Here is a 22,870-nt window from a genome sequence, read left to right as displayed (position 1 = left end):
TCATTTCCAAGTATTGTCGAAGAATTCCTGGAAAAAGTTCTCGATCGACCTCTTATCATATTATGTTCTCCTAATACAAAATCAAAAATTGAGCGAAAAGAGAATTTTAGAGTTTTGGATTAGAAAAATATAATTTTAGAAGAAGTGACACGTTAAAATATAAAACGTTACATACTTACCTTTTATACTTACCTATTTAATATGTTCAAGTTTTTTAGGAACAAATCATTTTTTCACCATTTTACTTAATACTAATTAGAATATACTTACCTGTTTTATACTTACCTTCTTTATATATATCTTTTTAAATACCCATATAAACAGAAATTATACGTGAAAATAAATGAACCTCTAAATAAAGAATAAATAATAGGATATAGAAGCTGCATATGAAAACACCAAAGCAATATTAGATATGCATATATGAAAACTAATTTATATCAAATATATAAAATGAATTTACGAATTAATTTGCATCTGAAATATACTTTATCTTAAATTAAATCAGAAAAAGAAATATATATTCCCAACTTATTTAAACAAATATATTATTCCGACGAATAAATGAACAGACTCATTTCTACAAAATATCACTTCTATCCCGTACCTGTATATATTTCTATGTACTCTAACATCAAATTAAAAAAAAATAATCCTAATTCCCTCCATCGTAACCAGACAACAATTGATTCTCCTGTCTCAGAAGAACCCCTGTAATTCTATTCTCTTCCACAATTAACCTCAATACCTGTCCCCGTTAAAACCACAACTCCAAACCATCCAAAAAACGTGCACACTAGCCCACCACTATGTTGGGAAAACAGCAGGGATACTTGCGTGGAATCTCGGGGCAAAAAAAGGAGGACGGTGAAATTCCACGGCGGCGGTGGAAACACGGTGGGCTTGAGCCTGATGTTTGAAAATTTATCGTTCAACATTGTGCGGGCGGGCGAAAACACAGGCGGGAAGACGACATTGGAAGCTGCGTGCACGAGAGAGGTGAAATTAAACGGACGTCGTCGGGAATTGCCGGGTAATTGAAAGCTCGGCTGCGAGAGAAGAACGGGGCGCCACGAGCCTTTGTCACCCAGACACGCGAGAGGCCGCCAACTATGAAACCGAAGGACCAAGGAAGGTGGAGGTGAGGGTTCGAACATTAATTCGAGGTATTTCGCGTGACGAGGGCGGAATATTCGATCGATCGTTCGCCGCAACTCCGTCCATCCATCCCCCTCTCTTCCCTTCTCTTCCTTTTCTATTTTTCATCCTCCTCTCGACTCCAGATATCTTTCTCGAGATTTCGCGTGTGCTCCGTCTTTTGGTTGCGCCTCCTTTTATCGCTTTTTCGGATATTAGTGATTAGGAAGGAATATCTTAGGAAGGAATTCGGAATACGGAAATTAAACGAAACGATTTTTGAATTTTGGTATATTTTTATTGCAAATTGTTTTTCAATCTGTCGCTTATAAAACTAAAATTTTCTTCCCTTCCAAAATAATCCTTCCCCCAAACGTACTCTTCTTTCTTTCCCTCCCTCTCTCCCTCTCTTCGGTCTCCTCCATTTTCGACGATGTAACTTTAATCATCGATGCCGCGTATCGCATGAGATTATCCCTTTGTTGATGTCCGTGTCCCAGCCGAGCAATTTGCAGAGTGTCGCGGAACGCTGGGCCAACTTTGGTCATCGATTGGTTACCGATTCTCGAAACCGTGTCCGTCCACCGGTGTATAAACCGGAATTTCAATCTAATTGCATGAACACCGGGGGATGACGTGGACTGTAATGGACAATCGAAGGATGGATCCAGTCGTGGAACTGGAACTGGAACTGGATGGAGGCCGGCGAGAGAAGACGGGGGCGAGGAGGAGGACAGGAAATTGTGCCCGATGAAAGGAGGTGGATGGTGGCTGTAACTTTCACTCGTTAAATCTAAGGAGGGAGGAAATTACGTTCGGTCGATGTAATTGAAGAATAGGCTGCTACTCACGAATGGGGATAATCGATTGTTCTCGAGAGCTCGGTTATTTTCCGTGCGAGAAGGTATTCGAGAATGTTTTGCCAATCGTCTCTCCCTCTTTTCTTCGTCCCCCCTCCTCTCGGAAATAGTCCTATTGGCGGAGGAAATAAATGAAAATAAAGCGACAAGTGGGAGGTTAAAAAATTATGAAACAACGTTGTTATAATAATATCTATGAATTGAGCAGAAATTTTATATATTTTATTATAATTTCGCGTTTTTATCGGACTCGTTTTTTGATTCGTTCATGATTAATCCGAATTAACGATATTCCGTATAAATGCGTGCACGAAGTTTAGCAGGATTAAAATAAGCCTGTATAAATATAATATTTAAATATCCTGGGAAAAAATATTTCCCAGAGGGAATATTTAAAATATAAAAATCGTAAAATTTGAAATTTCAATTATTTAATTAGAATAATTTAATTTAATTAGAATAATTTTAATTTTAATTATTTTAATAATCGTTACAATTCAGACAAATGGAATCAATTTTAATATCTATATCTATGATATTAAAAATTCTCTGGACTATTTTGTAAAATTATAATATGAAATAAAAATATTAAATTATTAATTTTTTTTACTACTTATTCCACCGTTGAATTTTATTTTTGAAAAAGAAAGAACGAGGGAAAGGAAGACAGTTGACAAATATCAGCTCGAGCAATTTGAAAGAAGATGGTTCGATGTTTAAAGCGGCGAAGAAAAATCAACGGATATATCAGGTGTCCTAGTGTCACGGCCAACTTCTTCTATTTCCTAAACAAGTCGACCGAGCTCGACCACCCTCCCGCGCTTTGTTTTGTTAACCCTCCATCGAGCACGACTTATCTGACGAGGGCACAAAGAACATACCTCCAAGCGTTTCTTTTATTGAGCCAAGAAACTGAATTGGGGCCGCTGGAATTCACCAGCTTCCCCTCGCTCTTTGTCCCCGGCCATTAATTTCATTAAATTAGAGAAGGGGGTGCACGCTCTCCTGTTTGATAAAGTTTTCATTCGTATCAATCGCGACGAGAATTTTCTCTTCTCTCCTTTTTCTTTCTTTCTTTTTTTTTTTATAATTGAATTTTTTTACTTGGGGGAAGGAGAAAAAGAAAAGTAATAAATATAAGACGGAGATGGAAAATTTCTCTGAAGTTTGAAAATATTAAAAATTTAGTTTTTTCGTCAGAGAGATTGTATTCGGAATACTTGCAACTTGTGTTTCCTTAAATTCAAAAATAAATTTTCGATATTTCGTAAAAAATTCTATTTTAATTCATTTATGGTAATATATTTTAATATAGGTGTAACGACAACATCTTATTTCTTAATCCTTTCGAGATGAGATTTTCTTTTAGCAATGCACACGATAATTTTTACACAAAATAATCTCTCTTTTAACTCCATTCCTGTACTCGTGTTACATTCATATTCAAATATTTCTTAATCATATATTTATTTTAATTACACCTTATCCAATCTTTTTTACCATAAAAGTTACATCGCATCAAAAGGATTAAATCACTTTGTCTCCGCGAAATCCAAAAACCAACATATTTAAATTTTATTTTGCATCGAACAACCGCAGTTCTACTAACAAAATTTTGTAATTATATAATTGATAATTAATCGTAAATTTCTTCTAATTATATCCAATATTTTCATGAACATCGGATCAATTCATTCCATCAATTTCGAAAGAACTAAATCACATCTTACGTAACATTAAAATCGAAACACTCCGCAAAATCCAAAAACCAACATATTCAATTTTATCTTGCATCGAAGATCCGCAAATCTAACAATAATCGTCAATAACTACAAATTATCAAATTTCTTCTAATTATATCTAATCTTCTCGCCCGTTGAACACATTCGTCCCATCAGCTTCGAAAGGATTATCAAGTCACGTCTCGCGTGAAGTCGAGATCAACTCGAAACAGTTTATCTCCCGAAGAGAAAACCCGACCCCCAAAAACAAACGCCAAACACAAGCGTAATAGTTTCACGCGCAATTAATCAATAATGCGAGTCACGGCCAAAAATACCTGTACTCCAAACCAACAGCCGACTATACAACACCCGGCCCAACTCACGAAACATCTCGATAAATCCACGCTCTCTAATCCCGAAGGGGAGGGTCGCGTAATCCCGGCCCAACGTTTCCAAGCTTTGTCGCGACTCGAAAAAACTTGGGCTGGGTTTTCGAGGGAGGGAAGAAAGGAGGGGGTGGAAGGAAGAGAAGAGGAATAAATCCGAGGGGAAAGGCATGGAAGGAAGAAAACACAGCGAGGTGGAGGAGGAGGAGGAGGAGACGGTGGAGGTATCGATCAGGGTCAGCTTTGGAGAATTTCTCTCGTCTGGGGTGTACCTTGTTCGATCGATATAGGCAGGACGCCTCTTCCTTCGCTTTTGTCTCTTCCCGAAGGGGAAGGGGAGGAGGAAGCCCAGAGGATCCGGCGTCAACGAGCTTAAAGAGGAAGGTTCCTCGAATCAATCGTCGAGGGGTGGATTTTCTTTGAATGTTCTTCAGGGAAATCGAGTTTGTTATGGTGGGTTGTCAGAAACGATTTTTTTTTTTTAGAGGAATTTGATTGGAATGGTTTCGAACTCGTGTGGTGAGATTGATTTTTTTTTTTTGAGGAGGATTCAAATTAGGGTAGATTGCAGAAGTTTCAGGGTATTGGATCACTCGTGAGGAAAGATTAATTTGGAATCTGGAATGTAAGATATAAAATATAAAATTAGTTTTTATTATTATATCTTCTCTCCAGTAGAAATCCATTGACAACGTCAGCTTAAATAAAGATATTCCATAAATAAAGGAATAACAGGAAAATATTTAATATTTAAAATATATTCGAGCGAAAGACGTTGAACAAAAATGATTTAAACCTTCATCGTTACACGTCCTCGTTAATTTGCATTCTAATATTCGCGGGATACGATTCACCTCGTTAGACTCGTGTTTCCTCCGCGGATGGAATAGCGGTTGAGACGTCGTCGGATCCCCTCGTCGTCTCCATTCTCTCCCGTGTTCCCTGGTGTACTCGCACACCGCGGGTTAAACGATTACTCGGTTATTACTTTACTTAACCCTTCGTTACGGACCGGGCCACGGGGAAAAGCCACGTCGGTTTCAAAAGCAAACGAATTATTCTCTTTCCCTCGCTCCCCCTCTCTCTATCCCGTCTTCCTCCCTCGTTTCAATCTAGTCGCAAGTCTAGAGGCCGCGATCCTCCATCTACGAATTTCGCGATTAATTATCGTGAGAAAATTCTCCATCTGTCGCGTATACATTATCGTATCTGTAAATATTTATTAAAAAGTACATAATAATAAAATAAATGGGTACAATTATACGCGAAATAAGTGAACCAATTAATCGTAAGGATTTAAACAAAATTAATTGATTTTTGGGGAAATTTCTGGATTTTAAATTTTATAATTCTAACAATTTCAAACGCAATCTCGATATTTCTATATTGACACTCTTCGTATTCAACTTTTGAAAATTTAGGCTCATTAAGTTATTTCAAAAAGCGCGATAATCCTATATTATTCTAAATCCAGCGATTCTGTCTCATCGCACGAATCCTCATCTATCATACAAAAAAAAAAAAATACAATATTGATACCTTTACATCGACACTCTTCCTTTTGAGAATTTACGCTCACTAAATTAACCCAAAAAGCGCAATAATCATGAAAATCGTTCATTCTAAATTCAACATCTCTCTCCGTATCTGCATACAATAAAAAAAACAATTCCACCCTTCCACCTAACCTCACGAGTAGCAAGAAAACAGGAAAGAGTCTGGAAAGTCAACTTTCCATATCGTCCGCGCGATGAAGATACTTATCCCGCGAACTGGGTCAATTAGAGAGGGGTGGTCCACGAAAAAGCAGCCAGGGGCGACGGCCCCTATTTAAAGGGAGAGAGAGAGAGAGAGAGAGAGAGAGAAAGAGAAATTGCTTTGGGAAACAGGGGAGGTTTCAGCTAGGGTGGACGACAGGAATGGGCTGTACTTCCACAACCGGATCTAAGGAAATCTTGCGGAACACGAAGATAGGATCCATCTTCTTCCGGTGAAAGTGTCTCGTTGCCCGATTTGAAGGAAGATAAGTCGAAAAGGAACGAGCTTTGAGAAATAGAGAGAGAATAAATGAAGGAGAAAGAAAAGAAATTTCGATTTATATAAAAAAAAAAATGTAAAAAAGAAAAAAGGGACGAAGTCACGTTGAAGCAATCTTTTGCATCTTTTTTGGATTAAAGAAATAGAGCGAATGAGTTGAAATTGAAGCGAATTGGCGGGATATTTAGTCAAATGGATGGACCCTCAGGTTCTTGCTCCTTGTTTACCCGTTTCTAAAGCTCTCGAGATCAGAATCTCGGATCTTTGGGAAGCTTTAAAAGTAGAGAGGAAGAACGTTAAATTCCAGTTCGTCGATTCGTAGTTTAGTATCGGTCGATCTTTGATGAGAACGTTTAATCAAGTCGCGAATGTTTTTCTTGGTTACTCCTTTTTTTTCGACTTGTTTCTGATCGAATGAAGGTGATTGATGGCTTTTTATTAAAAAAAAGATCAAGATAAAATAGAAAATCCAAGTTATTTATTCCATGAAAGTTCTTGAGAATACTTGCGAATAAAGTGGTATAAATTTTAAAGAAATTATATAGAATAATATCTTAGAGAGACAAATAAATTGAGACAATTATAATTCCTATAAAATATATAAAAGCTAGATAATTTAATTGTTTATCGATGCATTTACAACATCTATTATTTGTTATTTCTTAAAAAAAAAAGAAATTTGAAAAGTTTCATTCGACTTTCGCATTGAAAATCGTCCACGCCATATTCTTCAACACACTGTGAACACGAAACAGTCTTTCACATCCCATTCATCAATATTCCTAGAATCTGTTCGTTTCTTGCATCGAAGTTACCATATTTTCCTTCGAGGGGGAAGAATATCCGGGTTACTCGAAAATTGAATCACTTCCAAGAATCAGAAGAATTCCCTCCCACTTTTTCTGTCTCCGTTTGATCGATACGGCTTTTGTAACCGAAGACTTACCGATCCATAAGCTCCTTATTACTTCCATATCGAGCGTTTCTCCGGGACGTAAGTAGCTCGAAATTAGAAGCAGAGCCTTTGAACCGTGCAATTAGGGAACGACAGACGTTCATGTACCTTCCTCGACTCTTTTCCTCTATCTCATATTTTTCACGTTAAGTGGTTGTTCCGGGTATTCCTTCACCGAACTCTTTCTGCAAACTTAATATCGTCGACTTTTTTCGAACGATAATACAAAAATTTGCTTTCTTTCAATTCTTTTCTTTTCTTTTTTTTTTTTTTTGCAAATTCAATATACGATACGCTCTTTTTCTTTAAATCTCGAATTATATTTTATGCATTCTTCATTTTGAGTTCTAATTTCACTCGAATCATTCACTGATAAATATTTTCAAGATAGAAAGTTCTTCTAACAATTTGAATTGTTAGAATTCCTGGAAAGATCATCTCTGTCAAAAGTGTTCGTTTATGAAAGAATCTCCGTTGAGAAATATACCATGCAAGAAGAGAAATAGGGTCCGGATCGTAAAGGACGAGATAGAGAGACGAGGGAAAAAGAAGAGAGGAAAGGAAGAAAAAGGGATGAGCGTTATCCTCAGGCGTGCAACTGATATGAATAATTAATGCGGCGTGTTCTCTAGGTATACGTTCTCTAGGGCGAGAAGAAACGTTCTTGTACCGTGAAGAAAAAGAAAAACGTAATACGGAGGCTAATTGTCCCATTTAAATTTCATAGGACGCGACCGCGTTGAGTATTTGCAATTAAAATTATTTTATTGCATAGGGAACGATACACGAGGATGCCTTCTCGAAGGTGAGCCGTTGTCTCGCCGACCTCCGAGAAGATTAATTCGAATTCTCTTGTGTTGGAACATTCCTTTTGATTTTTGACACGATAAATGATTCATTCTAGAAACGAATAAAAATTCAAGAAATAATACTTTGAGATGCGTAGAAAAGGCGTGATGAAGTTCGAAACGCGCGAGGTGGACGGAATGGCGGCATGGAATGATTGGAGAATAAAATGGACTGTAATTAATTATTTTCCTTTTGATTTTTTATATAATGATACATTTCTAAAATGAATAGAAAAAAATAACACTCCGAGTTACGTGAAAAAGATGTGGTGAAGTTTGAAATATACAAGGTGAAACAAAATGGTGGAGATTCTAATTATTTTTTGTCATGATAATGACGATTTGATTAATTTAATAAAAGAAGAAGAAAAAGAAAAATTGCAAACTAAATATTTTACTTATATTATAATTGCATAACAGATTTTCTATTTCATTATTCATCGAATACAATGAGACATCCCATACGTTAATCGACTATTACTCTAGAGTTAACGGTATTATAACAGGAATTTCAAAGAGAAATCCTTGGTGGCGACTGCAAGGATGGTCACCACATCAAAGAGGAACATCAATGGACTGAAAGGTATAGTTCGCGAGTCCACGTAAATGAGTATTCTAATTAACGAAGTGCACGAAATACATATCTTCCACTTAAACGAACACTAGTCTTAGTATTATACATTTTTAATATTATATATTGATTAACTCAAATTCTTTTAAATAACAATTATATCGTCGTTGGAAGAAGAACTTCATTATTTCATGTTAAAGATTAAATTGTATTTATTAGCTGGAATATAATACATTTAGAAAATAACATAAGTAGAATAAAATAGTTCTCGGAGTAATAAATCCTTGAAAGCAATTTAAATTCATTTAGAATGTTATGTTTCTATTTCTGAAACTTCCTGTTAAACAATAATTCATTCTAACCTTATTAACATTAAGTCTGCAGAAAACGCAACTTTAACTAGCTAGAAGAGCTAATTTAATCATTTGCAACATTTTCCTCCTCATCGTAATTCCTCTTATTCTTTCTACTTTTAAAATTCTTTTCCATTATAATTTTACAACATAATCGCAATTTTCGTAAATTGATAAAGAGGTGGAATTTGTTTTTTGAGAAATATTATGTTTAAGAAATATTTTATATTATAATCAACAACAATTACACGGAATGTTATTATTCCAGAATTTTCATTAAATTTTAGATACAAACAAACTTCAACTAGTTTCAATTATTTTAATTAGTGCCAACACTTTTGCTATAATTATTTTAATTCGAACGAACCTGAACCGTGATAATGTTCACAGTTCTACAACTACATTTGAATTATAACCATCGCACATTACTCCACGAATCATTCGAGAATAAAATTGAGAATAGTTTTGGGAAAAGTTAAAAGAAGATTAGGCATAAAAGACAGAAAAAAGATAAAAAAAGAAAAGGTGAAGAAAAAAAAGTAAGAGCAAGGAAATAGGGGAAAAAGAGATGAAAAAATTAAAGAGGTAAAAAGAGAAGAGATACGAGAAAAAAGAAAACGAAAAAATGAATGTATTGAAAAGAAAAGAAAAATAAAGGGATGAAAAAAAGGAGAAACGAGGCTTTTTGAAAAAAAGAAAAAACAAGAAAGAAAATCGCAGCTCTGAAAAAAAGAAAATAAAAGAAAAGAAAAGATGCGAAGAAGAAACGAGACAAAAGACGAAACAGTTCCAAAGGAACGAAATAACAGAAAGGGAAGAAAAGGCGAACAGTGAAAGGAACAAAGAGCACCAAAGACAAAAAAAAAAGAAAAACAACAAAGAGAAATCAAGAAAAGAACTTACCTAGCTTTAACTCGGGCGTAGGCAGGCAACTCTGCTAACGAACAGCCATAAAAAAGCGGAACGTGGTGCGAGTTCGAAACATCCTGGCACAGAATCCATCTTTTCCATTGTCAATCGATCCTTTAAATCCCCCATTGATTCGGTGTTAATTGACATTTTGCCCGCCAGATAAGCCTCCCTCGCCCCCTCCTTTGTTCTCCTAATCGTCCTACAGAACTATCATCATGTCAGCTTCACTTTTACCCACGCCTTCGTTTTATTATGCCAATTTCCTTTCAGTAAGACACGTGTACATATATATATATATAGAGGATCGGATATTAAAATCTCCTTCAAGCTAATTACATTTTTGGATTGACTCGTTAATTTTTATTTTTCTTTTTTTTCTCTCTCTCTCTTTTCATCTTCTTTTTCCCTCCCGATGTTTTTCGACGATTTTTCAAAGATTTTTGATGAACAGGTTTCGATGATACGATGGTACGATCCGTTTCTGGAAAATGATTTTCAATATGATGGACAGATTTGAATGATGTAGAGATCGGTCGTAGAGAGAGGGGTTTTAGCGTGATTATTGTACAGGTTGTATTGTGACGAGTGGCGCGATCGTGATGCGGATTTTACGTGTAAAATCGAGGAATATAAAATAACGCTTTTCGATCGTTCGAAACGAAGAATATTATATAATTTCGAATTCTCAAAATATACGATTCAATATACGATTGAATAGCAGTTAAATCTGGATAAAAGGGCCGATAATGTACACGATGACGCATAGATATTATTTTAATTTCTAGAAAAAAATTATCTTCGAATTTTATCAAATTTGCATTTTCTATAATTTTGGGAAGAAAAAAAAAAAGAAGAGATTCGAAGCTTTTCGAAATTTCGGATTGGAAAAGATGAACGATACTTGAACCACCTTATTGCGGAACAAATATCTTAACAACGAGGCCGGAAATCGAGCGAAAATCTTATTCGATTCGCGAAAGTTACTTCTGGGACGATGGTTCGCGAGAGCATTCGTAATTCGAGCGTTTCCTTTAGCGGAGAACGATCCGGAAGTGGCGGTAGATGAACTCAATTTGCGGTATCAGCGGCAACGAATCGATTGTTCTACTTCTGCCGAATATTTCCGCCGCTTTTTCGCGCTTTTTCACCGATCACCGAGCGAAACAACTTTCTTCGAGGATTCCTAGCAAGTATAAAGTTGAAGTATTCGATTAAATAAAGGATATCATCGAATAAAGGATACCAGGAATTTTTTTCACAACTTTCATTTAAATTTATCTTGATCTTCTTGGAATTTTTTTATCAACTACATCTTCGTTTCGCTGAACTTGAATGTTGTCATCACGACAACAGGAAAAATGTTTCCAATTAATACGTGGTTTACGAAATTAACAATAAGCGGTTAATATTCGCAATGAAAGTAGCAACGAACTGAATGAAAAACAGTGCAAAATTTATCGTGCGTAAAAATTGGAAAATTTCGAGTCGTGAAGAGAAGTATAGATACATTTTTCAACAAGATACACTTTATTCGAAGGAAACAAAAATACGAGAACGAAGAAGAAAGTATCATAAAAATTTTTAATCGACCCAGAAAGTGCATATTAAAGTGCATATCCTGTGAGGGAAAAAGTGATCAGTCGGTATCATAAGCTCATTTCAGCATTGACGTGGCGAACAATGGGGTTCGGATTTCACAGAGAGAATGGACACTCGAATTACCGGACGTCATACCGGACCATCATTATAACAGGGGATCGTGTCTTGCGTGATATACCCTCGTGCTTTTCACCGGTAAACGCGTGTCGATATTTCCCCCTCTTGATCTCGCGATTCGACTTATATATAAATTAATCTCGCTTATCCTCGTACAACTAAAATAATTAAGCTCTATCCGTATACACATTTTTAAATTTTAATTTACGATTAATTTCGAACGGAAGAAAGGGAAAGATTTTTTAATAACGCGTATTGGAAAAAAAAATTGATCATGGAATTGGTCGTAGCTTTTGAAATTTTTAATTTATTTTATGATTTTTTTAAATTACGTTTTAAAAAGAATTTTTCGAAAATTTCACGTCAAATCTTTAGAGTCTAATCTACGATATACGTAATTCGTGTTCAACACAATTCCTCTATGTCCAACTCATTCGATTATCGCACTAATGTTACTTAATCGACCACTGTAGCCTGTTACTTACCACCGCAGACTATTAAAACTTTCCACAATTCTCGATACTCGCCTAACTAAGTGTACGATTAAATTTCCTTAAATAAACAATTCATATTCAATAATTCGAAATTAAATGACAAGATGGGCAAAAATGAAAATGAGAAATTTTCCATCATCGATTCATCCATCGTTCAAAATTTGCTCTTTTTTTTTTTTTTTTCCTTCTCAATGATGCGTTTAATCACGTAACATGAATCGTTTAAATTTATTTTCATCCATATGATTTAATTGCACGACGCGAGAGAGGCCGCCACGTTATCAATGTCCTCCAGCTTCGTTCATTTTGTATTCCTGGCCGCGGCTCTCGTGTATTTTTGCTAATTAATTTCCGTTTGTTCAAGAAACACTTTATTTTATTCATTGTATCTTCCATATCTTTGCATATATGTATATATTCGTCACCGCATATTAAAACAGACTTCATTATCTTAGCCGTACAATTCTTCAATTTCCATTTTTTCATTCCCTGTTCCACGATTGACAGAGAATTCTTGACTTTCTTTCTTTTTTTCTTCTTCTTTCGTCGATTCCTTAAATTACATATCTACTCTCCGACGAATTTACGAATGAACGTGAATTTTTTTTCCAAAAATAGTCATAAAAGTAGATACGTATTTCAAATTTGCGTTTTTTCGAAAAATCGTTTAATATGTCTTGAGAAGATTCAAGATGATTTAATCATTTTTATTTTCTTTTAATTGGGAGATCGAGTTGTGAATTTTTGTAATTACGAAATTGTGATATTTTTCTAGTTGGACTTGTGAAAATATAAAAGAATTCCTAATTTCTATAATAAATGAAATAAATCTCTTCTTCCGATACAAACTTAATAAGACTTAGAACTAATTAAAAATAACAATTTCGATATTATACGAGATTAAAAAACACAATTTTACATTAATATTTCCTTCTTTCAGATTATTCCCAGTCTCAAGACTTCCCTGGTCTCCGTCTTTGTCTCCAAACTCGTTCCAATCGATCGTAAAATACTGTGGGAGATCAACTCGACGTGTAAGTTGGAGATGGAAATAAGACGAACTCTCGAAGAACAATGTCCCCTCGGTGCCATCTTGAGAGTGCCAACTTCCACGAATTTCGCAAATACTCAGGTGTATCAAAACGCTGGGAATCTGTTTCGAGATGTCGATTCGAAGATACGATATCGAAACTGAAAAAAATAAAATCCTCTTCCGTTCTTTTCTTCTTTGATTTATACGAGGGGAAAGAAGAAAATATGGCGACAGTCAGCGTGAATATATTGCAAGTCTTTTAACGAAATGATTGGAGATAAGGCTTGGAGATCGCCAATCTAACGCTTTCTTTCTTTTCTTTTCTTTTTATAAAATTGAAATTATCCAAAAATCGATTATTTGACGTTTACTTAAGCGATCGATTAATCACATAATGTGATTTGAATCAATCTGACGATGTTTATATATTTTATATTGTTAAAAATTGTATTGTCCTGGAATATTTAAACACTGCAATTAATTTATTTCCTAATGCATTTATATTTTATTTTTGATCATCCAACTTGAAATATTGCAAATAATTCTTAAAGTGGTGGAACGTTGTTTTTCAAAAGTGGAATAAGAGTGCACAGGTTGAAAGAGGTTGAAAGACTTCTCGCATACTAGAGAGACTAATTATTAACCAGATCAGTACAGCTTTTAGCCAGCCTCGAAGAGGGCAATTTTTAGCAATTCTTGACTCACTTTCTCACATGATGTCGCACGGTTATTGTTCCGTTAGAACGAGCGCCTTTCCTATTGATAAAATATTTTCATCCTTATATGCAAATAAATACGTTAATGTCTTTTTTTTTAATTTTTTAATTTTTCAAGCACCAACAAGAACGCACCTGAACTCGATCGAAGTTTAAAAAAAAATAATAAAAGAATTTAAATTAAAATTAAAATTAGTTTTTCAAAATAAATTGGATGTATCTGTGTTATCCGTCCTAGGGTGTTATCGATCAATGGAAGCTGCATTTTCCGCTTGGTGGCGTGTTTAAATTTAGCTTTTTAAGCATGCATGACGAGCACAGGGGCCGTGTTATCCCTATTTTCGATAGGCCAATTATTTCACGCGTGAACACAAATGGTTTTTAATAATCCTCTTATATTAATATCATCGGTTGCCTATAATTAGTGAAAAATTGTTGGACAAATGTTGGGACGAGAACGAGAAGTGAACGAGAAATTGGAAAGGAATTTGTCGAGCATAGTGGAATGGCTATTTCTCATCAGATTTTCGATTATCGTAATTATCATTCTATTGCGCTATTTATTATATCGTGCATCAATATCGTCGATTCAGACTCAATTTAAACGCATAGTTTCCATGCATTATCGTGCATTAATGTTGTCGGGTTTGATGGGTACGAATTTTCACGAAAATTTGGTGAACGCGAAAATGACGAAACAAGGATGATTAGATATTCGATCGAGATTTTAAGAACTTTTTTTGGAATTCTTTAAAAATGGAGGGACGAACGAAATTTCAATTCCCCAAAAACTAAATTATTATTTATTATTATTCATCACGTTTTCAATCATCTTTAATGTTTTCTATTCAATTCTTTGTATTAATTAATCACATTTAATTACATTAGCGATCGGACAATGGATGAATGGTCGAATGGATCGCTTTAATCCATTTATTTTATACAAAAATATTTACGATTCATTTTTTTTTCGCAAATTGAAATTCGTGAATTAATTAATCCAGCGAATTGTTAATAACGCGGATCGATTTCGAATGAATAAAAATTTTCAATAGAATTATAAAGAGAAAATAACAAAGAGTTACAGCAAAATTTTGTAAGTAAATCATTTTCAATTATCGTCCATAAAAATAACAACATTATTTTAAATTCCAAAAAAAACTTTCTAGAATTTTTCCTAAAAAAAAAGGAACAAAGAGAGTACAAATGTAGAATTTAGATCGTATGTCAAGGAAATGAAAATTTCTGATCACGATCTTTCGACGATCATAATTATCCGTGCATTCAATCCCTTTGTTCTTACGCAGAACACCATTTAATTCGAGAGAAAGGAGGGCCAGGGTGGCATGCACGATGTTTACAACGAAAAAGGGGGACTGAATCGAGGTAATTAAAAGCGAAGTGGCGCGAGTCAATTAGTTGTGAAAAACGAGGTTGCTGTGACGAGAGAGAGAGAGAGGTCGACTTCTAACGTGTGCCTCTTTATTAAAAGTCTTTGTTGTGCCGAAGCGTAACGGCACACAGCCAACTTGTATTTCAAAATCAGGAAAAATTTATCCACGGTGTTTAATATCTTAATCCAAAGGACTTGAAATTAGAAGGATAAAATCACTTGGAGGCTGAATTGTTACGATTGATCGACACTTCGTAAAAATTTCTTTACGTTATAAATATACGTGGTAACAAAATATATATCGAGAAATAACAAATAAATAAATAAACAAATCCTTCTTTTCCGAATACGCCAAAAAAAGTTTAATCTCTAACACCTATCATCCAAAAGATGAAGTGACTATACAATCTCATCCCAATTCGCAACGATGTACCAAATCGTATGTTTCAAACCATTCAATCGTGAAAAAAAAAAAACTAACCATAACTCGCATCGTTCACTCAATATATTTCCAAGAGACAGCGATAGGGATTATTCGCATTATCGTAGGGTCAACAAATACGAAGTTAACCGCGTTTGTACAAGACGTCTGGCGAGGATGGTGGAGCAAGGGCCCGAGGCGTTCCTCGCCCTCTTTCGTTCGGCGCTCGCCATCATCCTGTGTTCCATCGACCTAGTGCGCCGTGTCGCCATGGTAAAAAAGGAAAGAAAAGGAAAGGAAACGTGGCAGCGACCGGGGCACAAAGAAGACAAGACTTTACTCGTGGAGAAGAAGCGCGGCGCGTGGAAAAGGGGAAGGAGACAGGCTTTTTCTCCACCCCTTTGAGATCTTATACTTGTCCCGTCCATCCCGGCCTTATTAATAAATCATTATCGTCGTCGTCGTCGTCGTCGAGGTTGCCACTCGGCCCGGCTTTTTTCGAGAGCAACATCGTTTTCGTGCCCCTTTCTAAAAGGGGAATAGAATCTCTCCCTCTCTATCTATCCTACGTCCTTTGCGAACCCCCTTTACACCGTTCAATTATATTCTCCTCGCCGATGCTATCTTCGTAACTCGCCGGCCAAAGACTTTTTACGCGCGCCCAAAGTGTCTTCAACGTCGCTGGAGGGGGACACCTATCTCGTTGGGTGCTCTGGATGCACGAGTGTGGCTTGCAACTGTTTTATTGTTCGAGGAGGAAATGGTTTTTTTTCTCTCTCGGCACGATAGTAGAAATACGACGTTCGATGGTTTTGGATTGTAGAAATTTTAGGTTCGTCACAAGGTATTTTGGATGCCGTGAGATGAATGTTAGAGAGTAGTTGGAGTGAATTTGGTTTATCGATGTTCGAGGAAATGTATCTTTTTTTCTTATGGTATAGCGATGAAAGTGCGAGTTGTGGGAATTTTGTGTGTATCGAAAGCCATCTTCATATCTATATCGAATGACGATATTAAGGGATAATTTGCGTGTGAATTAGAAAAAAAAATCTTCAATTTTTTGTTAAAGAGAGGTATTATTAGGATATTTATTGGTAGAATATTTTAGATAAATTTTAATCCAAACCTTCAAACAAACATCTTCAGTCTACTCTTTACACTTGTAAACTTTCTCCTCTTCCATCCACAATTTCTTAGAAAAAGAAAAAAGGAAATGTACTTATTCTTCTGTATCTTCGATTTATCATTACTTGCATTTTCACCCTATGCTCTGTACTTTATACTTCATAATTTTTAAGGAAGAAGGAAGGGAACAATCTTCTGATTTGACACCCCTTGTCTATCCTCCATCGAAACCTGAACGAAACCCTCCAAGAAAATAACGGGAAAAATTTCAAACTATGAAGAGAACAAGCCTTAATTTATGGCGATAATATCCTTGAAATATCACTTTATCTGAAACTCGATAATGAAACACCATCAGCAACCGAGCGATCGCAACCGGGTAACGCGATATCGTGAGCCGGTGCTTTTACAGAAATTGCGGTTTGAATATTGCAGCACGCAACCTTAAGTTGTCATTATGAAATACTTGCGAAATTTCACGAGTCATTATCCAAGTGTAGCAATTTTTTTCCCTTGCAGAAAGTTGACGAGAGTAAAAATACGATTTGCGCCAACTTTATTGAACGTATTTAATTTACTTTGTTGATTACTTTGATTTGAGTTGTATATTTGTAATGTTTCGTTGAATGGACATTTAATTTCGAATTTTTTATATTAATGAATCATGATGGAATTTGTTCTGGAATAATTTCCGTCTTTTTCAAATTTCAATCGAGATTATTTACAATTTTTAATAATGATGTTACAATAATTGTATTACAATAATCTTGTCGTTACAAAAATAAAATTTCAAAAGTACGTGAATCATTGCTCGCTGGAATGAAGCTACTTTCTTCTTTGCTAAATAATTAAAATCCGACACTTGCATCAACTTTGTTCCGTTAATTACATGTGATTAAGTTGGAATTTATGCTCCACTAGTTGAGTGGAACCGAAATGTAAAGTCGTTCTCAAAATTAATCGAATCGATTGAATGCGATTTCTACTCGGCTTGGTAGAGCCAAATTTCAACGTGGAATCGATATTTTCGAAACAATGGAAATGGTCGCATTGATCGAAACTTGTACTTCATCAAATACACCCAATATGGACACAGACTTGATTCATCGGCCTCCACAATAGGACAGGATTTCTACTCCATCAAGTATACCAATATTTTCAAAATTGTACGATACATTGTATTAGGCTGATTAAAATTTCTAATTCTCTAATACGCTATTCGATATCAGAAACATTTGATATGGAGCACACAATCACGTATCGTATAAAACGATGGATCAATTACATTGGATGGGATAATTACTCCATCTGAAACTACGGATCGATTAAATGATTTTTTCACTCATCACTGTAGAACAGAATCTGATGCTTTATTTATCCGAAACATTAGAGTGGAACAATAGAAATTACTCACCACAATGGGGTCTGAACAGATTTCTATCTCATTAAGCTTATCTCGCTTCAGGAACACGGATTGGATTCTGATGTGTTGGCTGGCATTGGATAGAATTTCTAGCGGACAGATCAGAATCTGATATAACGCTAATTTATCCCAACACAATAGGGTTGGCTGGGATGGTTGGAATTTCTACTCGACCAGGTGGGTCGATATATAGAAGCCCATGTTTGAAGAACAAAGTTTCTGGATCCAGGACTCGGAAGTTTGCAAGTTCAAAGGTCGCGGGATTGAGAGAGAGTTATGATGTTTAGGGTTATAGGTTCAAGAGTCGCAAAGTTTCGGGTTCTACGGCGGATCTAAGAGTTACAAGCCATTATAACGTTCGAAATTGACTAATAGTTGTGAAATTTACAGCTGTGTAGTTCGAAATTATTGGCCATTGACTTGCACAGAAGTGGCGTCAATGTAATTACGAGCTACGTAAAATAAATAATCCAATATCCAAATTCATGAATGGAATATGAAATGGTGTATGGTGTTATTTTATTTTTACAATGACTATCAACAATTCTTTTATCAATCTGATCAATTTGTTTATAAAATTCTTTTCTTAAAAAAATTCTAAAAATCAAATCACACAATAATTGCGAATGTGATGTATAACAGTATTCCATATATGATCTATCACTGTGTATTAAAAACAGTAACATAAAATTACCCACAATCGCATAAATAAATTATATAAATTTCGTTCACTGAAATCAACAAAAAAAATTCCAAAACGAATTAACAAAAGAACATTCTCAAAATTAAAAAAAGACGCACTCTCAAATGTTCAAGTAAAATAATTTCTCGTGGAATTCCATTCGAAGAAAATTCTATTTCGCATTTATCCAATGGACATGGTGCATCCAACCCGAGTCACGTTGTTAGCCAACGAAATCCAACCCCGTTGCTGAAGTTTCCGCGGTTAAACGCGCGTCTTTCCAAGTATTTACCCTCGGCCGCCCCTTGGATGGAAGGAATTAAGCGCGGCCATCGCGTGGAACTGCCTCCTCTTAATTGGGGAGCAACGAAAAACGAGGGGAAGGAAAAAAAAATTGGTTTAACGAGAGGCCAAGGGCCACCTGTCGAGACGTCGATTTCGAGCTGTCCCGACGATATTTATCGCGTGACAGAATTTCCTTCCTCGGGATTGAGCGTGCTCGAAAATACGTTTTAATACGTCTTTTATGATTGCGCGGGATTTTGGATTAATTTGTGAAATCTTCGAGCGATTTCTTCCTTCTTCCTTCTCTTTTTCTCACTGTCGTTTATCCTCCCATGTTGACGTGGAAAAATTCTTGTTTCAGGATGTTTTCATCCTCGTTACATTTTTTTCTCCATCTCAAGAAGAAGAATGGAAAGGGTTGGATTGAAATTTTTTTTCTCGTTACTTTCCATCGTTGTACTCGCTTTGAGATACGCTTTTTATTTATCTTTGTGTTAAGTGACGATATTCTCTTACTTTTAAAATCACAATCACATTCATAAATAAAAAGAGTTTCATCGATTTATTTGAATTATTTAAAAATTTCACGATATATTTAAAGAACACACGCATAGAACTGCAACAAAAATAAGATAAACGTGTAAGAATTAGACCAAACACAAAGAAATTTCCGAATGTTTCGGATCGAGATTCGAATCGAGTCCCTACTTGAAAATTGTAAATATTTCGCCCATGATAAATCTCGGCTTTAATAACCTCTAAAATATCCCTAATTTTTTCCCCTACCACCATTCCAAAGAAGGAAAAAGGCAACAATACCCACCCCTATTTCGCAAAACATCAACGGAATTCCATAAAAACGTGGTTATTCACTCACCGATAAAAAATCAATTTCCCTTCCATTTTTGGGAACGGGGCGAGCCCATAGCCAGATCGCTGCAATTTGTAATCCCTATTTTTCTCACCCTTTGTCGAACATTGGCCGAGGGAAACGCATCCGTGGGGTGAAGGGATTCGGGGCAACGTTTGAATATACGGTTGGGATCGTGTCGCGAGTGTTTTCGAACGTTTTAATAACACAATGGCTGGTTTCGATTATGAGGAGGGAGGTTAAACGATGTTGCAACAATCCTTTTCAGGATCTGTAATCGGGATAAATTTAAAGGTTCTATCGAGGAGAGTAAGGGATGATTGAATTTTCTCATTGAAACAATTGCGAGGAAAAGTTCATCGAAGGATTTTTTGAAATCTGTTTCGATAAAAATTTTGAACACAAAGTGAGCGAGTAGAATATGTCTGATTATTGATGATCAGGATTATCATCTACTATTAACACGAATCAACCGAACTTTTGCTATCAGAATAATTATATAATTATTTACTTTTTTAAAATGATCGATTGTTCTAGCCACGTAAAAACCTAGGTGACAATTAATTATGTAATCCATTTCCATTACTGGATATCATTTTATATAATGAATATATTTGAAAAATCATAATCACATCTTGGACAAATTTCTTCCATCCTTACTTAAAAAAGCAATCGATTCTTCCCAATTTCAATATCTTCCTCTTCCTTCAAAATTCAATAAATTTCCCAATATATATCTTTTCATGAATCCATAAATAATAATATTACACTAGTCTAATAATATCGAATACATAGAATCAAAAATATCATTTCTCGCAATTTCTTCCCCTCACAATTCTTCCATCTTCCCCGGGATCTCGAAACTCGACCAATTCCCCGTCGACATCGACGTTTATCGCACACTTTCTCTTCCCCCTTCACCCCCTCTCTCGTTCGTGACACTGACGAATGCCCACTTTCCACCCTTCGTGGAAATTATCTCGCATAAACTCACCACCTGATGTTTCCTCGGCTACGAACGTCGTCCCTTCCTCCAGGATCCATTTTGATCGCGCTGAAAGCAACCCGGAAACAAGGGATGGACCGGTTTTTTCTTTTCTTTCTTCCTTTCTTTTTGTTCTCATCGACACGACACCTGGTGAATTTCACCAAGGACGAGGAGGGAAACGAGTTCCCGCGTGATTTCCGCGCGCGGTGTAAATGGGGTGTTCGTTGATTCCTTTCGAGGGTGGTTTCAGAGCTGGTTGGCAGAGAATTCGGAGGGAATTTTTGGGAGAGGGAAGGGGGTGGCGAGGAAATTGGGCTTTCTTGAAACTTTCACCGGTGGTGGCGTAGTTCTATCCTTCGTTCCATAATTCGGGCGGAATAATTTGGAATTTTTTTTTTTTTTTGGAAAATTGTCGATCACGATAGAGTACGTAGAAATTTTTTTGTTCTTTTTTTATCTCGTTGAGACGTATTATTTGGGGTGGAAAGATTTGGAAATGTGGAAGCGATTGGTACTCTTATTTGGAATTTTTCGAAATTGTCAAGTTGATGATCGATTTTTTCGCTCAAGTTTCGAAATTTTTCTACATCGAGATGGAGTGTTTTGACGTATTCGGAGAACGCTTTGGAAATATTGAACATCAATTCGTTCTATTTGTATTTTATCAAGCTAATTTATTTTTTTATGAAGTACTTGGATGAGCGACGATTGTACCATTCTGGACGTATTATCTTATTAACTTTATCTTATATTTATTTTATTTGTTTCTTTTTTTTTCGATCGTTGATCGATAATGCATTCCTAATCTTCATCAAGGATTAAGGATTTTAATACGGAATATTATAAAATAATAAACGGATCGAATCGATATCGACAAGGCAAATTCAATTTCATAAATTTTTTAACAAGATTCAAAATTGAATTGGACACGATTCGCATCCCTTACACAATTATTCCTCGATTTATATGGTTGGTTCGTGCATACCGATTAAACGGAGAATAATAAACCGTATACATGTGATCTAATTACCATAATTATCGATTTAATTATGCCCAATGAAGATTTATCCTGTACGAATTAGTCCCTTTCGCGCGAGACGATATGAACTATCGAATTAATTATATGGACAAACGTGTGTCGATTTTCCTTGTTTTTCGATAATTTCCTATTAATTTCATTTTAATCCTTCACGTCTACAAATCTCGTCTTGAGTTCTTGTTTTTTAATGATCCTTGAAATAAGAAAGAAACATGTATCGATCAAATGCAAATTTCCTCGTGTATTTCGAATCTCTTCCCAAGATTCCAAGAAGCTTTATCAACTTGTCTCCAATTTTATTCGTCACAAAAATCGACGAGTAAATAATTAAGACAAGCAAAAATTTCAGAGAGAAATCTTCATCGATATGCGTTTCAACCGATCGTGATCACTTTCCGTATCGCTTCCCTTCAAAATTTTTCGAAAGAAAAACGTGAAAATTTCGTGGAAACAACAATTGGCAAAAGCTATTCTTAACAGAGGTCGATGGATGGACAAAAGGGAAGTTGAACACACCTCGAAATCTCGCGGCCAATTTCCTTCGAGAGTGGAGCACGACTACTGACAGCAGTGGCGCGAGTCAGCTTTTCACTCTATCGTCGCACGTGAGACGTGAACCGTTTCAACCGTTTTCCGTGGGATCGAGTGTTCCCTAATTAAGCCAGAACTTGATATATCGCGCTCTTCTTCCGGTGTCAACCGCCAGACACGCCACGTGTTTCTCTCGCGGCAAACGTCGTCGTTTAAATCTGTCTAACGAGCCTTCCTTTCTCCAAAAAATTGAAGGAGAATAATTGTCAGAAATATAAATTCGGTAAGAAAAACACTTTGTCGATTTCAAGATTCGAATTTTGTAAATTCCATTCGTTGAATTCTCGAAGAAGAAATTATCTCCATTAAA

The 22,870-nt window shown here is 35.8% G+C and overlaps 1 protein-coding gene and 1 long non-coding RNA gene across 23 annotated transcripts in view; one reads left to right on the top strand and one right to left on the bottom strand.

Annotated features, from left to right (window-relative positions):
* The window catches only part of LOC108003092 (neuroligin-4, Y-linked-like), a 307,743-nt gene that overhangs the window by 194,322 nt on the left and 90,551 nt on the right, over positions 1–22,870 (bottom strand). For 6 of the 22 annotated variants that reach the window (XM_062079286.1, XM_062079270.1, XM_062079287.1 and 3 more), the window contains one exon: positions 9,775–10,264. The exons of 6 other annotated variants lie outside the window; for them this stretch is intronic. The gene's annotated coding sequence lies outside the window, so the exon portion shown is untranslated. 10 more of the 22 variants (XR_003699067.2, XR_009831120.1, XR_009831125.1 and 7 more) reach the window with 7 other exon arrangements.
* On the top strand, positions 33–13,520 carry LOC133666669 (uncharacterized). The gene is made up of 2 exons (XR_009831130.1): positions 33–1,141; positions 12,934–13,520. It is a non-coding gene; the product is annotated as an uncharacterized LOC133666669 (long non-coding RNA).

The sequence above is a fragment of the Apis cerana genome, linkage group LG9, assembly GCF_029169275.1.
Source record: "Apis cerana isolate GH-2021 linkage group LG9, AcerK_1.0, whole genome shotgun sequence".
Taxonomy (NCBI): domain Eukaryota; kingdom Metazoa; phylum Arthropoda; class Insecta; order Hymenoptera; family Apidae; genus Apis; species Apis cerana.
Note: the sequence above shows the minus strand (reverse complement) of the source record. Positions and strands in the feature narration are given on the sequence as shown.